Here is a 13,304-nt window from a genome sequence, read left to right as displayed (position 1 = left end):
CATATTTTGAATCTGTTAAAAACTCTAAAAACAAAACAGTGAGTGACGTCATGACTGAGAATCATTTATCAAACAGCAGCAGCGCCATCTGGTGTCCAAACAGAGAAGTTATTTAAAAATATATTATTTTGTTATTTTAGAAGTATTTTCTTTGTCTGAAGTAAAAAAAAAAACTACATGTTGAAACATAAATGTTATTATAAATAAACAAATAAATAAATAAATTTAGAGCAACAGCAGAAAATATTTATAGTAAGTATTAGTAGTAGTTGTAGTACTAGTAATAGTACAAGTTTGTAATAGTAGTAGGAGTAGTAGTAATCTTAGATGTAGTAGCAGTAGTAGTACAGAAGTAGATGTAGTGGTAGTTGTAATAACTGTAGTAGTATTAGTACTCGTATAATTGGCAGTAGAAGTACACAGAGTCACCAGCAGGTGGCGATAAATGACCAGGAATGAAAGTGAGCAGGAAGTGGATCCATTGTCGAGTTCCTGTGTGTGTGTGTGTGTGCGCGTGCATGTGTGTGTGTGTGTTAGATCAGGAGTCTCGCGCAGACATGGTGAGTAGATTTCTGTTGATTTGAAACATTTAAACATTTAAACAGAAGGTCACGTGTTTGACCTTTGACTCCGCCTTCACTGAGTCACGTGTTTGTTTGTTTGTTTGTTTGTGTGTAAACATGAAGTGTCACTCAAACACACAAGGTCACGTGTCATCATCGTTATTATAACTGCAGATGAGTTACGTTGTCACGTGAGCGTCAGGAAATGTTTGTGTTGTTGTTTACTTTAAAAAAAATAAAGTTAGAAACATTTTACTGTGAAACGTCACAGTCTGTAGCTCCTCCCCCTGCAGGGTCAAAGGTCACGGCTGGTGTTTGGTTAAGCCCAGTGACACACACACACACACACACACACAGTTGTTAAAAAAATAAAATAAAATCATTAAATTCAGAAGTGTAAAAAAATAAGAATAAAATATAACAACAACATATTTTCTATGTACATATATATATATATATTCACATATACGAATATGAAATGTGTCATTTACATTATAATACATTTACGTATAATTATATTCGTACATGTGAAAAAATGTATATGTGGAAAATAAATCTCATCATATTGTGTAACGTCTAATTTGACTTTTATTATTTTAACAGAAACATTTTTAAATGAAAATAGAGAAAATGGCAAAATAAATTTAAAATAACAAATAAAAACAATGATTAAAACTTAACAAACGTGTTGATAATGTGTTTGATTTATGATTATTATGTTTATATTATTTCTCAATTATTTTGACCATCGATTAAACGATTGAGTGTTTTTTTGTGTGTTTTTTTTAATAATTAAAATCAAATTTCTGTGATTTTTAAGCCTTTAAAATGAGAATATTTTCTGCTTTTTTTGCTCCATTAAACAAAGAAATCATTAAAATATGTGTATTTTTTTCCCAGAGTTCATCAGGAGCAGGTTCGTCGCTGCAGGTCCACGTGATCCGCTTGGGTCCAGGTCAGGGTCTGGTGTCGTCTCTGCAGACGTTTGTGCAGCAGAAGAAACTCAGAGCTCCGTTCATCGTCACCTGTGTGGGCAGCGTTACCACGGCAACGCTGAGGCTCGCCAACGCCACGGCAACGGACGCCGACCAGGTCCAGACTTTGACTCATGGACGTTTGTCCAACACTGAAGAAAGAGACGCCAACATGTGTCCTCTGTCTGTGTCCTCTGTCTGTCCTCTGTCTGTCCTCTGTCTGTCCTCTGTCTGTTTCCTCTGTGTCCTCTGTCTGTTTCCTCTGTCTGTCCTCTGTGTCCTCTGTGTCCTCTGTCTGTGTCCTCTGTCTGTCCTCTGTCTGTGTCCTCTGTCTGTTTCCTCTGTGTCCTCTGTCTGTGTCCTCTGTCTGTCCTCTCTCTGTGTCCTCTGTGTCCTCTGTCTGTCCTCTGTCTGTGTCCTCTGTCCTCTCTGTGTCCTCTGTCTGTCCTCTGTCTGTGTCCTCTGTCCTCTGTGTCCTCTGTCTGTGTCCTCTGTCTGTGTCCTCTGTCTGTGTCCTCTGTGTCCTCTGTCTGTGTCCTCTGTCTGTCCTCTGTGTCCACTGTCTGTCCTCTGTGTCCTCTGTCTGTCCTCTGTCTGTCCTTTGTCTGTGTCCTCTGTCTGTGTCCTCTGTCTGTTTCCTCTGTGTCCTCTGTCCTCTGTGTCCTCTGTCTGTGTCCTCTGTCTGTGTCCTCTGTCTGTGTCCTCTGTCTGTCCTCTGTGTCCACTGTCTGTCCTCTGTGTCCTCTGTCTGTCCTCTGTCCTCTGTCTGTGTCCTCTGTCTGTCCTCTGTGTCCACTGTCTGTCCTCTGTGTCCTCTGTCTGTCCTCTGTCCTCTCTGTATGTCCTCTGTCTGTCCTCTGTCCTCTCTGTCTGTCCTCTGTCTGTGTCCTCTGTCTGTGTCCTCTGTCTGTCCTCTGTGTCCACTGTCTGTCCTCTGTGTCCTCTGTCTGTCCTCTCTGTCTGTCCTCTGTCTGTGTCCTCTGTCCTCTGTGTCCTCTGTCTGTGTCCTCTGTCTGTGTCCTCTGTCTGTCCTCTGTCTGTGTCCTCTGTCTGTTTCCTCTGTGTCCTCTGTGTCCTCTGTCTGTGTCCTCTGTCTGTCCTCTCTCTGTGTCCTCTGTGTCCTCTGTCTGTCCTCTGTCTGTGTCCTCTGTCCTCTCTGTGTCCTCTGTCTGTCCTCTGTCTGTGTCCTCTGTCCTCTGTGTCCTCTGTCTGTGTCCTCTGTCTGTGTCCTCTGTCTGTGTCCTCTGTGTCCTCTGTCTGTGTCCTCTGTCTGTCCTCTGTGTCCACTGTCTGTCCTCTGTGTCCTCTGTCTGTCCTCTGTCTGTCCTTTGTCTGTGTCCTCTGTCTGTGTCCTCTGTCTGTTTCCTCTGTGTCCTCTGTCCTCTGTGTCCTCTGTCTGTGTCCTCTGTCTGTGTCCTCTGTCTGTGTCCTCTGTCTGTCCTCTGTGTCCACTGTCTGTCCTCTGTGTCCTCTGTCTGTCCTCTGTCCTCTGTCTGTGTCCTCTGTCTGTCCTCTGTGTCCACTGTCTGTCCTCTGTGTCCTCTGTCTGTCCTCTGTCCTCTCTGTATGTCCTCTGTCTGTCCTCTGTCCTCTCTGTCTGTCCTCTGTCTGTGTCCTCTGTCTGTGTCCTCTGTCTGTCCTCTGTGTCCACTGTCTGTCCTCTGTGTCCTCTGTCTGTCCTCTCTGTCTGTCCTCTGTCTGTGTCCTCTGTTCTCTCTGTGTCCTCTGTCTGTCCTCTGTCTGTCCTCTCTGTGTCCTCTGTCTGTCCTCTGTCTGTGTCCTCTGTCCTCTGTGTCCACTGTCTGTCCTGTGTGTCCTCTGTGTGTCCTCTGTCTGTCCTCTGTGTCCTCTGTCCTCAGGTGATGCACCTGAGTGGACCTCATGAGATCGTGTCTCTTGTGGGGACGCTGAACCCCGTCGCTCACCTCCACGTCTGCCTGTCGGACGGCGAGGGACGGACGTTCGGGGGACACGTCCTCGGGGACATGGACGTCTTCACCACGGCCGAGGTCGTCGTGGGCGAAGCGGTCGAGCTGGACTTCAGCCGAGAGATGGACGAGCGCACGGGTTTCCCCGAACTCGTGGTGCGGTCGCGTTCAGACGCGCAGAAAACTGACTGAGCGCAGCGCGGTGCGGCGTGTCGTGTTTTAAGCTAACGCTAAAGCGGCGGCGCGTCGTCGTGCTCGTTTGTCGTAATCTGAAGTTTATTAACTCCACCTACAAACAAACAAACAAATAAAACTTTACTTAGCTTTAGCCGCAGATGTCAAAAAAACACACAGTCCTGAGGGTGAAGTCGCTAACACTAGCTTCAGAGCTAACTAAAGCTGTGCTGTTGTTTTAGGACGTTTTATCAAATGTAAACATTCGCTTTTGTCGTAATCTGAAGTTTATTAACTCCGCCTACAAACGAACAAACAAATAAAACTTTCCTTAGCTTTAGTCGCTAACACTAGCTTCAGAGCTAACTAAAGCTGTGTAGTTGTTTAAGGACGTTTTTATCAAATAAAAACATTCTCTTTCTCTTTTGTCGTAATCTGAAGTTTATTAACTCCTCCTACAAACAAACAAACAATCAAAACTATACTAAGCTTCAGCCGCAGATGTAAAAAAAACCACTTCCTGAATCATGTAAAAGTGCTGAGTCATGCGTGTACCCGTGTCATTTGTAGATATTAGCCTGTAACGGTGAAGCTAACGGGGCTAAAAACAACGTTGTCGACAAACAGAATCAACGCCAGACACTTAGCTAAAGCAGCGGCGCGTTGTCGTCGTCCGATTTACTAAAAATGATCAGATATAAACATTTTCTGTTTCTTTTGTCGTAATCTGAAGTTTATTAACTCCGCCTACAATCAAACAACCAAATAAAACTATAGTTAGCTTTAGCCGCAGACGTCAAAAAACACCCTGAGTGTAGGGTTGCTAACACTAGCTTCAGAGCTAACTAAAGCTGTGTTGTTTAAAAGGTTTTCATCAAACAAAAACACTCACTTCCTCTTTTGGCGTAATCTGAAGTTTATTAACTCCGCCTACAAACAAACAAAACTATACTTAGCTTTAGCCGCAGACGTAAAAAAACACACTAACAGTCCTGAGGGTGGAGTCGCTAACACTAGCTTCAGAGCTAACTAAAGCTGTGTTGTTGTTTTGTAAACTTCATACTTATAATGTAAAAGTGCTGAGTCATGTGTCATTTGTAGATATTAGCCTGTAGCGATGAAGCTAACGGGGCTAAAAAGAACGTCAGACACTTTAAACAGCTTGTGTGTGGAACACAGTTTAATTAAAAAAAAACAAAAAAACATAATTTTCAATTTCGAAATGTTAGCATGTAGCATGTAGCCACCTGTGATGTCATAGAGCAGGAACAGCTAGCTGCTCATTAGCGTGTTAGCTACAAACTGTCAAAAAAACACACACAGACACACACACACACAGAGCTCACAGTCAGTGAGCACAGCTCACAGCAGGGGGCGCCGCGTTGTGCTAATCGATGTTAAACTGAGCCGCAGCTTTTCAGAGCCTCTGACCTCGAGGTCACGACCACACACACACACACACACAGGGATTAACCGTGACCATGGAGCGCTAATCTGGGGGGAGGGGTCAGAGGGAGGGGGCGTGGTCATAGGGGGGCGTGGTCACCGCACCGCCTCAATAATCGTGGTTTATCATCTGCAGATTCTTTTCTTTTCTCCGCTCAGATCCTGTGAGTTTCAGGCTCAGTTTAAGATCAAATGAATTGAAATCAATGATTTAGTTTTTAATGAGCAATAACAAGATAAAACTATTTAAACTTCATATAAATTCTTAAATTCAGAAGATTTAAGTAAAAAAAGATTCATTTTTTTACGACTTTGCTCGTCTTGAATTTTACTTCCTGAAGTTTTGGCTCATTTTTTCAAATTCTGGATTAAATTCATTTGTGAGACGAGAAAATAGGAAACAAAATAAGATTATAACACAGATTGTGAATAATATATTTATATATATATATATATATATATACAGTATAATAAATAATAATGAATATGATCACCTGTTCATATGAATATGTGAAAATGTTCCGTCAAACTCAATTTAATTTCGATTTCTAACTTTATTTTGAAGGAATTCTGGTTTAACTAACGTGTGAATGAATGAACATCAACGTTCATGTGTTCACTTTAAATCAAATTAACTCCAGTTCAACATAAAAAAATGAATTCAGTCAAATTTATTTTGAAATCACTTCTTGTTCCTGGTGTAATTGAATTCAATGAATCAAACTAAATTTAACTCAGTGAATGAAACAATTTCCTCTGATTTGAATTCATTTTCATTTCAGTCATTTTTGTTTTCAGTGTCATTTTGTGTCTAAAAGACTTTTATTTTAGAAACATTTGTTGCCTTTGAGCACATTTTATTAAAAAACTGTCAGAAAATTTTAAATGAACATTTAACACATTAAAAGCTCTTCTATCAACAAAGATCTTGTGAATTAACTTTACTTTGAAATCACTTCATTCTCCTTCAGCGTGTAAATTAATTCAGTTAATCCAACGAAATTTAACTCAATTATATCACAAACATTTGATTTAAATTAATGAATTATAAAAAGAAGGGTTTTTTCAGTGTATTTTTGAGTCCAAAAGACAATTGAGTTTAAATAAAAGGACATGAGGACATGAGGACAGAGGGATGTGAGGACAGAGGGATATGAGGACAGAGGGATATGAGGACAGAGGGATATGAGGACGTGAAGACAGAGGGACATGAGGACAGAGGGATATGAGGACAGAGGGATATGAGGACAGAGGGATATGAGGACAGAGGGACATGAGGACAGAGGGATATGAGGACAGAGGGACATGAGGACAGAGGGATATGAGGACAGAGGGACATGAGGACAGAGGGATATGAGGACAGAGGGACATGAGGACAGAGGGATATGAGGATGTGAGGACAGAGGGACATGAGGACAGAGGGATATGAGGACATGAGGACAGAGGGACATGAGGACAGAGGGATATGAGGACAGAGGGACATGAGGACAGAGGGACATGAGGACAGAGGGACATGAGGACAGAGGGATATGAGGACGTGAAGACAGAGGGACATGAGGACAGAGGGACATGAGGACAGAGGGATATGAGGACAGAGGGACATGAGGACATGAGGACAGAGGGATATGAGGACAGAGGGACATGAGGACAGAGGGACATGAGGACAGAGGGATATGAGGACAGAGGGACATGAGGACAGAGGGACATGAGGACAGAGGGATATGAGGACGTGAAGACAGAGGGACATGAGGACAGAGGGACATGAGGACAGAGGGATATGAGGACAGAGGGACATGAGGACATGAGGACAGAGGGATATGAGGACAGAGGGACATGAGGACAGAGGGACATGAGGACAGAGGGATATGAGGACAGAGGGACATGAGGACAGAGGGACATGAGGACAGAGGGACATGAGGACAGAGGGATATGAGGACGTGAAGACAGAGGGACATGAGGACAGAGGGACATGAGGACAGAGGGATATGAGGACAGAGGGACATGAGGACATGAGGACAGAGGGATATGAGGACAGAGGGACATGAGGACAGAGGGACATGAGGACAGAGGGACATGAGGACAGAGGGACATGAGGACAGAGGGACATGAGGACAGAGGGATATGAGGACGTGAAGACAGAGGGACATGAGGACAGAGGGACATGAGGACAGAGGGATATGAGGACAGAGGGACATGAGGACATGAGGACAGAGGGACATGAGGACAGAGGGACATGAGGACAGAGGGATATGAGGACGTGAAGACAGAGGGACATGAGGACAGAGGGACATGAGGACAGAGGGATATGAGGACAGAGGGACATGAGGACATGAGGACAGAGGGATATGAGGACGTGAAGACAGAGGGACATGAGGACAGAGGGACATGAGGACAGAGGGATATGAGGACAGAGGGACATGAGGACATGAGGACAGAGGGACATGAGGACAGAGGGACATGAGGACAGAGGGATATGAGGACGTGAAGACAGAGGGACATGAGGACAGAGGGACATGAGGACAGAGGGATATGAGGACAGAGGGACATGAGGACATGAGGACAGAGGGATATGAGGACAGAGGGACATGAGGACAGAGGGATATGAGGACATGAGGACAGACGCTCCAGCTCCACATTAAAGCTCAGCTACAAAGCGTCCTCGCTGCAGCTTTGAGCTTTTGTTTGGCAGCGTTGACGCAGCATGGCGGCGCTAAAGCGTTGGTGGTCCGTCCCCCCCCCCTCCGTCCCCCCCGCCCCCCCCCCCCCCCCAGGGGACAGTTTGACACGTCCAACTAAAGCAGCTTTACTCGTGTCCTTCCTGACAAATTAGGAGGCGACAGAGAGCTGTGGACTGAGGACGTTTGATGTAAAGACGGCGCTCAGTGTCTCGTCTTCTGTGGTCTTTAAACGATGCACAGATGATTAAACGCCGAGCTTCTTCGTCCACACTTGTTAGCGTCCTCCTCGCTTCCTCGTCTTCGTCCTCGTCTTCGTCCTCTGCACAAACGCATGTAAAAAGTGATGTTTGTTGTTTATTCATGTTCCCGGGCCCTCCTGCTGCGAGCAGCCAATTACATGTGGTCTGTGGACACAGAGTGGACTTTAATGTGTGTTTACTGTGCGACGTGAAAACACACAAACTTTAGCGCCGATGGAAACACACATTCTCCTGCCTCACAACAAATAATCTGTCAGTGCGGGGGCAGAAAACGAGCAGATTATCTTGTAATCCCAGACGTAACGTTTCGTCTTTCCTTATTTATGTTTACAATTTATACCTTAGATAGTGTGTGAGAGTGAGATTACATGACAGTAAATGTTACTAAATCCTTAGAGATTATTAGATTATTTTTCTTGTGTACAATTTGCTCGCTCAGATTATTTCCCACAAACCAGGCTTATTTTGCTTTCTCTAAAATCAGATTCCAAACACTTGGTCACTTGTGTAATCTTGTGTTGAAATGTTTACATTCCGATCCTCTGTTGTTACATTTAGATTATCACCAAATCCATAATCTGGCTCAGATCCACATGACACTTAGCCTAATGGTAGAGAGTGTGCTCCTGCACACACATACCAAATTCTGTTTAAATACGATGTGTTCAGACCGAGATATTTAATATTTACTTTATAATTTGCCCATTGTAAGAGAGTGACTTAAAACTGTAGACAGGAAGTTGCTAACAGTAGAGAAAATTACTTAAGATTAGGATTAGAATTTTTTGGAGATGGTAGAGAGTGTGATTCTGCACACACAGACCAAATTCCGTTCAAATCCGATAAGTTTTGACAGAGATACGTGATATTGTTTAGCAGTTTTGCCCATTGTAAAAGAACGGGATATTTTCAGAGTTTGATCGTGTTTAGTGATGTCATCGGTGGGCGGATTCTTACCAAAATTGACTGAGCACATGTTCGGGTGATCGTCTATCTGTCACACAAAAATCATCCTGATCTGTGAAGACGTCTCTGAGATACAAACATGTGAACTTGTTCAATGGGACTGAACCATTTAAATTGACACCTTCTGGAATCCATAATCTGGATTAGATCAGATCCGATTCATTTTTTTCAGAATAAATTGATGGGTATTTTTTAAGCACTTTTGCCGTTATATAAGAACGGTACATTTTGACAATTTTAATGAGTGAATGGGTGAAAACTGTCATTTCATTCATTCTTTGAGTGTCATCAAGATTAACAGGATTAGGAAAGAGCTTCATCAATAGAGATTATTTATACAGATTATTCACAGGTTTCACAGAATGTGTGAGTGAATGGGTGAATGAATGAGTGAGTGAATGAGTGAATGAATGTGTGAATGAATGTGTGTGTGAATGGGTGAGTTAATGTGTGAGTGAATGAGTGAGTGAATGAATGGGTGAGTTAATGAGTGAGTGAATGGGTGAGTTAATGAGTGAGTGAATGGGTGAATGAGTGAGTGAATGAATGGGTGAGTGAATGGGTGAGTTAATGTGTGAGTTAATGTGTGAGTGAATGGGTGAATGAATGGGTGAGGGAATGTGTGAGTGAATGGGTGAATGAGTGAGTGAATGAATATGTGAGTGAATGGGTGAATGAATGAGTGAGTGAATGGGTGAATGGATGTGGGAGAGAATGGGTGAGTGAATGTCTGAGTGAATGGGTGAGTTAATATGTGAGTGAATGGGTGAAAGAATGTGTGAGTGAATGGGTGAGGGAATGGGTGAATGAATGTGTGAGTGAATGGGTGAGTTAATATGTGAGTGAATGTCTGAGTGAATGGGTGAATGAATGTGAGTGAATGGGTGAATGAATGTGTGAGTGAATGGGTGAATGAATGTGTGAGTGAATGGGTGAATGAATGTGTGAATGAATGAGTGAGTGAATGTGTGAATGAATGAGTGAATGGCAGAAAAGAACCATATCAGGGTTTTACTGTTGAACACAGGTTTTCTAATAGAGGCGAGTGTGAGGTGAGTAAGTGGTAGAGGGTTGAGGGTTCGATTCCGGGCTCTGCTACACTCATGTTGTACATGACACGTAATCCCTGAGACTGAGACACATGAAAGACGTGTGAACGGGTGAATCATCGAGACGAAGCAGATTATTTACACACACACACACACACACACAGGTGATGAAGAAGCTGCTCTGCTCAGGTGAACCTGGTCCTCCTGCAGCAGAGACACAGAGACAGAGACAGAGACAGTGAGGACCTGAGGAGGCTCCATGTTTGTCCTCCTCTCTAGTGCGTCCTCTTTGTCTCATTAGTGTCTTACTCCTGTCGTCCTCTCTCTCTCCATCACAGTAAATGAGGAAGCAGAGGAACCAGGACGGCTCATTTAGAAGTTAAACACGGGGGGGGGGACACCAGTGTGAGGACACACACACACACACACACACACACACACACACACACACACACACACAGGGCCTCTTTCATGTGTCTGCAGCCACAGACCTAATGACACACACACACACACACACACACACAGACGTTTGAATGTCTCAGCGTGAGACGCAGTTAAAGCACAGATGAAAACATCAGAGACAAGTTTGTGAGTTTTTATTCAAACATGGAGAGAAGACACACACACACACACACACACACACACGTGTAAACACCACAGTTCACAACAACAACAACAACAAGACAATCACAAAGTCTCTCTTTAAAAGGGGAAAATCCGTATTTAAAGCACCAGTGTGTCACTTTTTTTGTCGTACCTAATATTTTGGTTATATCGACTGTTTCTCGTCCGTGTTGTTAAGAATTGAGCATTGACTCAGTTAATCTGGGTTAATCTGGGTTAATCTGGGTCACGGTGATGGTTTGAATATGTTGTTCTTTCCATTGTCAAAGTGTTTATTCATTCAAACAGTGATTTAAACACAGAGCTGCTGCTGCTGATGCTGCTCTTCACCACCAGGGGGCAGCATGAGACAAGAGGTCTCAGGGAGGAAGATGAGGGAAAGATTATGATTTTTATTTGATTTAATTTGAATAAAATGACACAGAAATTACAACAAAAAATTACGGAGATTATGAAACTTAGAATAATACGTAACAATGTTAAGATGAAGAAAATGTATTATTTAATGTAAAATTTGTAAACTGTAAAAAAAAAAGAGTTAAAGAGAATTAAATTAATTAAATTAAGCCTTGTTTATGGGAAATTAACAAAGGAAAACAAAGCAAATTTTAAGAAAAAATAAACATTGGTTTGATGACTTTAATCACAGATTACAGCTTTTTTGTTGAATGAATGCATGAAGTAAAGGAAGAATTGATTTATGTAAAGATTTCTCACACGACATCAAACGTCTTTGCTCAGATTTTAAGAACAATTTCCTCACATTTTGACCTGATTTTGTCCAGTTTTTTACCCATTTTAATGATTTCTCACAGTTTAAAAAAGCTGGAAAATCTTTTTTTAAAGCGGTATAAGATGAACGAGTGAAATTAGACATCGGAGACGAGGCTCGCATTAAAAAATCATATTCATGTGTGAGGAGGGTGTGTGTTCTTAAAGACGTCGTAGACATGAGTCATGTGACTCAAACCTGTTCTCGTTGCGTCCTCACAGTCACTATTGATTATTCATCAGTATCTCATAAAACAAACTTAAACTATTAGACTATTAACTGTTAAAGAAGTTTTTCCAGAGTCCACTGTGTGTTGTGTTGAGTGTGTTGAGTGTGTTGTGGTGTGTGTTGCATTAAACAGCATTAAAACATCAGAACTCAGCAGCTCTTTGGTTCTTTCTGCCTCATAGTGAGCAGAGTTTGACTCAAAGAGGTTCAGACATGAGCTGAAGACACATCACTGCTGCAGCACACACACACACACACACACACACACACACACACACACACACACACAGACACACACACACTGCATGCTGCATTCTACCATGTGACTTCCCGCTGAGCTTTTCATGTGCAGGCTAAAGGCAGCAGCTAATGAAAGCTTCCACGTTCAGTTCAGTGTCTTTGTGACTGAACTCAACACTGACTGTGAAGATTCTCTCTGTTTATTAGAGCTCATCATGGGTGTTGTTGTATCTATCTATCTATCTATCTATCTATCTATCTATCTATCTATCTATCTATCTATCTATCTATCTATCTATCTATCTATCTATCTATCTATCTTAGCTAATTAGCATCTATCTATCTATCTATCTATCTATCTATCTATCTATCTATCTATCTATCTATCTATCTATCTATCTATCTATCTATCTATCTATCTATCTATCTATCTATCTATCTATGTTAGCTAATTAGCATCTATCTATCTATCTATCTATCTATCTATCTATCTATCTATCTATCTATCTATCTATCTATCTATCTATCTATCTATCTATCTATCTATCTATCTATCTATCTATGTTAGCTAATTGGCATCTATCTATCTATCTATCTATCTATCTATCTATCTATCTATCTATCTATCTATCTATCTATCTATCTATCTATCTATCTATCTATCTATCTATCTATCTATCTATCTATGTTAGCTAATTAGCATCTATCTATCTATCTATCTATCTATCTATCTATCTATCTATCTATCTATCTATCTATCTATCTATCTATCTATCTATCTATCTATCTATCTATCTATGTTAGCTAATTAGCATCTATCTATCTATCTATCTATCTATCTATCTATCTATCTATCTATCTATCTATCTATCTATCTATCTATCTATCTATCTATCTATCTATCTATGTTAGCTAATTAGCATCTATCTATCTATCTATCTATCTATCTATCTATCTATCTATCTATCTATCTATCTATCTATGTTAGCTAATTAGCATCTATCTATCTATCTATCTATCTATCTATCTATCTATCTATCTATCTATCTATCTATCTATCTATCTATCTATCTATCTATCTATCTATCTATCTATCTATCTATCTATGTTAGCTAATTAGCATCTATCTATCTATCTATCTATCTATCTATCTATCTATCTATCTATCTATCTATCTATCTATCTATCTATCTATCTATGTTAGCTAATTAGCATCTATCTATCTATCTATCTATCTATCTATCTATCTATCTATCTATCTATCTATCTATCTATCTATCTATCTATCTATCTATCTATCTATCTATCTATCTATGTTAGCTAATTGGCATCTATCTATCTATCTATCTATCTATCTATCTATCTATCTATCTATCTATCTATCTATCTATCTATCTATCTA

Source organism: Microchirus variegatus (assembly GCF_963457635.1).
Source record: "Microchirus variegatus genome assembly, chromosome: 12".
In the NCBI taxonomy this organism is placed as follows: domain Eukaryota; kingdom Metazoa; phylum Chordata; class Actinopteri; order Pleuronectiformes; family Soleidae; genus Microchirus; species Microchirus variegatus.
Note: the sequence above shows the minus strand (reverse complement) of the source record.